Source organism: Eptesicus fuscus, chromosome 11 (genome assembly GCF_027574615.1).
Source record: "Eptesicus fuscus isolate TK198812 chromosome 11, DD_ASM_mEF_20220401, whole genome shotgun sequence".
Lineage (NCBI taxonomy): Eukaryota > Metazoa > Chordata > Mammalia > Chiroptera > Vespertilionidae > Eptesicus > Eptesicus fuscus.
In genome coordinates, this window is record NC_072483.1 from 46,688,772 (window position 1) to 46,694,358 (window position 5,587).

General features: G+C 41.5%; 1 pseudogene; it reads right to left on the reverse strand.

Annotated features, from left to right (window-relative positions):
- Nucleotides 1-872: 872 nt before the first annotated feature.
- Nucleotides 873-2,495, reverse strand: LOC129150802 (interferon-induced protein with tetratricopeptide repeats 1-like; annotated as a pseudogene).
- Between the last annotated feature and the right edge of the window lie 3,092 nt (nt 2,496-5,587).

Genomic DNA, 5,587 nt, shown 5'->3' on the forward strand with positions numbered 1-5,587 from the left:
CTTCTTCCAGGAAGTCTTCCCTAATTCCCCATTCTGAATTATGAGGCCCTTTTTAAAAAATCTTTATTGTTAAAAGTATTACAGATATCCCCTTTTTTTCCCCTTGGACCCCTTCTAACCCGAAACCACCCCCACCCAAGGCCTTCACCAAACTATTGTCTGTGTGCATGGGTTATGCATATATGTGTACAAGTTATTTGGTTAATCTCTTCCCAAGCTCCCACCTCTTCTTTTAATGTAAATACAGTGTTTTATTTGCTACAAATCTACTGGGGGGAAAAACTGTTATTTCTATTATATAGCATTCACAGAGAAATAATTTCTCTCTTCCTCCTCCTCCTCCTTCTTTTTTTCCTCCTCCTTCTGTCTCACCCACAAAGACATATATATTCACTGTTTTTTTAATTAATCCTAAACCTGAGGATATATTTTCATTGATTTTATTTGTTGTTTTTGTTAATCCTAACCCAAATATATATTTTGCATTGATTTTTAGAGAGAGTGGGAGGGCGGGGGAGAGACAGAGAGAAACATCAGTGTGCGAGAGACACATCCATTGGTTGCCTCCTGCATGCATCCCAATCAGGGCTGAGCCTACAACCAAAGTACTAGCCCTTGACTAAAATGGAACTCACAACTCTTGAGTCCACCGGCCGACACTCTATCCACTGAGGCACACCAGCCAAGGCTGGTCCATTATTTTCTGAATACAATTAATATTTTACCAAGTTTGAGTAACTGTTCAAAAATTACATCATCATGATTCACTGTGGATTGCACAGTATGTTTCTGAAAGCAACAAGCAGAAAAGATTATTAGTCCATGTTAACCTAAAATCAAGTGAAATGTGACAGTGGTCCACATTTCAGCGCCTAACAAGCATGTCGCTCAGAGTTCTCAGAGTGAGCAGCCAGCCTCAAGGCCCACTCATAATACTCCAGTGCTTTAATCATTTCTCCTTTCAATTTATATGTGATCGCAAGATGCTCAAGCTTTCTATGTCTAATTCATTTCTCCAAATAAATGATACATTTATCCTTTGCTAATGATGCCTCTTCTATTTTTAGTGCTTTTAAATAATGGATAATTGCATCAGCCTCAGATTTCCTTTGAAATTCCTGAAACCAGCCATAGTAGAAATATATCTCTTGCAGTTTTTCTTCCTCAAGGGATTTTATGCATAACACTTTTTGATAAGTGTCTTCAGCATTTCTATAGTTCCCTGCTTCTATGTACACTATCTACCAGGAGTATATAAGCCATGTCAAATGTGGGAGTTTGTTCCAGAGCAAATTCAAAATGAGCTCCAGCTAGTCCTGTCATTCTGTCAACACGTTCTCTATCCTGTCCTCTAGACTGCCAGTTTGTAGCTTTCTAGATTTGAAAAACTTGTGATCTATAGCCAAGCCCTATCTGGTGATGCAGGAAGGCAGAGAAGGGTGTTGCCTGCAAGGCTGATGTTAAGAACCAACGAGCTTTATCTAGGAGTCTTTTTTTAAAAAAAACTTGACCACATATTGAAAGATGTAGGTCTGCTAGGACTTGTTCCATGCTTCTTCAATGTACATTTCTCCTTCAGCTTCTTTTTTTTTCTTCTTCTTTTTTTTCAAATATATTTTATTGATTTTTTTACAGAGAAGAAGGGAGAGGGATAGAGAACTAGAAACATCGATGAGAGAGAAACATCGACCAGCTGCCTCCTGCACACCCCCTACCGGGGATGTGCCCGCAACCAATGTACATGCCCTTGACCGGAATCGAACCTGGGACCTTTCAGTCCGCAGGCCGACGCTCTATCCACTGAGCCAAACCGGTTTCGGCTCCTTCAGCTTCTTGTCCTACATCCTGAAACTTCAGGGTGAGGAGAGCCTTAATATATGCATCTTCTGGATTTAGCCTGATGGCCTTTTTAAGGAGGTGCAGGAAAAGTCCCACTAATCTGTGATACTTTGTTAAAGCTGACCAGACCATAGGTGGTGATTGCATACCCAATGCTGAATTCAGGGTTTTCAGGATCCACTTCCAGAGCCCTGACCTGTTCTTCTCCACATTTCAGCAAGGCCCACCATTCTTCCTCATAGTCCACTTCAGGACACTCCATTCTATAGCAGGAGGGACTGGCAAACTTCCTGCAAGTGCTCTCCGCCTTCTCCAGGTAGATCTGGGCTTCTGCCAGCCTGCCCAGGTGGTAATACAGCCAGGCATAGTTGCCCCAGGTAACCAGCCTTCTCATGTCTGATTGGTTGGCATGTTCTCCTTGGATTGTCTTCAACTTTTTTCAAGCTCTCCAGGACGTCCTCTTCTGGCCTTTCAGGTGTTTCAGGCCAGTAGGTTCTGTACTCCCACATGGTTTTTTGGTGTCTAAGAACTCAGTCTCATTGAGTATCTTTTTTTCTAATTCAGGCATTTCAGTGTCCTCAATTGGCAAAGTTTAACATACATCTCAACTGCTCAAGCCAATCTTTGGCCTGATCTTCATCAGAATTCTTCCTCATGGCTGCTATGGATTAGGCAGCAGTTCTGCAGTGTTTGGTTTAGCTGGATGGGCTCCTCTGAGATCTGGCCAGCCAGGAGGCCCTTCTATATGCCCTCATAGCTTTTTTTATTTCCCTCACCCAACTCTTGTCACACTTGTTTTCCCATGGCCTCCACAAAGCTTCTCCCTCTGCTGTCAGAATAATTTGGGGGAGTCATGCTGACCATATCAGTCACTTGGCTATAACACTCCAATAGTTTTCCCATTATTCCTGAAATAAAATTCAAAGGTTTTAGTATGGTCTACGAGCTCTTGCACAATCTGGCCCATCGCCATCTTTTGACTCTCATATGACAGTCTAGCCATACTATCCTCCACTTAGTTCCTCAAACTATCTACTATCTGCTATCTACTTTCCTGGCTTTGAGGGTAAGATTAGGGGAGAGACAGGCAGAGGTTCATGGGGCTGCCTAAATTCCTGATCATGCTCTAGGTCTAGTTCCTAACCTAGTATATCCAACCAATAATCCTCCTTTTGCTTGAACAAGCTTGTGTGGATCTCTGCCCCGCTTACAAAACAGAGCCCGACTGAAACCATCAAAAAAAAGTGCCAAAATACATCAAGGTTATCTGACAAACTAGATCCAGAGACATAGAACTATGGAACAGACTGATGAATTTCAGAGGGAAGGTGGGGGAGGGGAGTGGGGGAGGGAGAGATTAACCAGGGAATTTATATACATATATGCATAGCCCATGGACACAGATAATAGTGTCGTAAAGGAGTGGGAGGGGCAGATGAGGGGAAGAGGGGAGGGAGGGAACATATGTAATACTTTCAACAATAAAGAATTATTTTTGTTTAAATTAAATAAGTAAAAATAAAAGACATCAAGGTATCTCACCGACCAACCAGCCCCAGTACACTTCTGATGTAGTAACAATGCAGTCCACAAGGGAAGAACATTGTATGTATTTTGACTCACCAGCCTCAAGACCAGGTAGGTCCTGAGTCATGAGCCAGCTGCCTCTTCTTGATGCATAGCCAGGACTAAGATCTAAAAGGACAATCAGTGCAGCAGCCATCTTTTCCAAACCAAAAATGGAGACACCAGATATACTATGACAAGGGAATCCTCCTGATAGGCAAATATAGTCATATGAAAAGTCTTGACAGAGGTTTAAAGAAACAACAGGAAATCAAACAAGTCTCACTGATTGGAAAAAAATTCAATAAAATTAGGACTTTCTTGAAATTCTTATGACTTAAAGATACAATGACTTAGCCCAGCCCGCGTGGCTCAGTGGTTGAGTGTTGACCTATGAATCAGGAGGTCATGGTTCCATTCCCAGTCAGGGCACATGCCTGGGTTGTGGGCTCAACTCCCAGTGTGGGGCGTACAGGAGGCAGCCAATCAATGATTCTCTCTCATCATTAATGTTTCTCTCTCTCTCTCTCTCTTTCTCTCTCTCTCTCGCCCTCTCGCCCTCTCACCCTCTCTTTCTCTCTCCCTCTCTCCCTCTCTCCCTCCCCCTTCCTCTCTGAAACCAATAAAAATACTTTAAAAAAAAAATACAATGACTTAAAGATTCGATCCCTGGGAGGCAGGTGGGCCTAAGTCAGGCATAAACTCTGCATTTGGTTTCTGGCATTGCTCTCAAATCAGACCTTACAAGATGCAACTTATTCTGAGATCTTGAGATCTTAAACACTATGAAAAACATTCTCAGGGTATTTTAAAGCTTTAACTTTTCCTTAGCAGTACTTGCCTTTAGGACCTATAGACCCAGAGACATGGAAACATCCAACAGACTGTCAAATCTCAGAGGGAAGGCAGTGGAGGGGGGCTAGAGGGAAGAGATCAACCAATGAACTCATATGCATATATGTATAACCCACAGACACAGATAATAAGGTGGTGAAGACCTGGGGGTAGGTAGGGGGGTGGGAGAGGTCATTGGGGAGGGGGGGGGGAAGGGGACATATACTGCCAACAATAAAGATTTTTTTTAAATTGTGAGGATTCCTCAATATCCAACACACACACATTAAAAAAAAAAAAAGCAATCTAAGTTTTAAAAGAATCAGTATATCTCTGTTCCATGGGGACATTTGTCAATAGTTGGAGACCTTTTTGATTGTTGGGGGTGGGGGTTCTATTGTCATCTAGGGGGTAGAGACCAGGGATGCTGCTAAACATCCTACAATGAACAGGACAAACCCCCACCACCACCATCACCACCACCACAAGAAATTATCTGCCATCATTTCACTAGTTCAAGGTCAAGAAACCCTGGTTTGTGACAACAAAATCTTTACATTAGATTTCAGACCTTTAGATCAAGATCAGTATCATAAAATCCAGTTAAAAAACACTTCTGCTCATTTTATTTTCCTAATAACTGGGCAATCTATTGGACAAAGGACTATAATTCCATAGATCAGAATCCATTCAGGAGAAACAGACATTAACATGGGCATGCCAAGAAGCATGGAGAGGAGGCATATCAGCTCTCACGCTTCAGTGACGTTTAAGTAAATGCAAACTAAACAGGAAGAGTACTTCTTTCCCCTCTTCTCTCTGGTGAACCAACTGCTATATTTTTTTCTTCAAGCCTCAGGTCAAATGTTTTCTCCTTTGTGGTAAAATTTCCTCCAACTCTTCCAGAGGCCTCTTTCTTTTCCATAACCCCATCCCACCAAACACTAACCTTCATTAGGATACTGGCCACATTTATATCTCCTCCAATAAACTTTGTACTTTTAAAATTCTTTTTTAAATAAACGTTTTAATTATAGAGTAGATTTACATAAAAATTGCAACGACAGTACAAAAAGCTCCCACATATCCCACACACCTTTTAGCATATTACTAAAAACTTACATTAGTATGGTACATTTGTAACAATTAATTAGTCATTGTTGATACATTATTACGAACTGAAGTCCATACTTTATTCACATTTCCTTAGTTTTACCTAATGTGCTTTTTCTGTTCCCAGATCCCATACAAAATACTACAGTACATGTAGTCATCACGCCTCTTTTGGCTCTTCTTGGTTGTCACAGTTTCTCAGGCATTGTTTTTGTTTTTGGTGACTTTGTTTTGA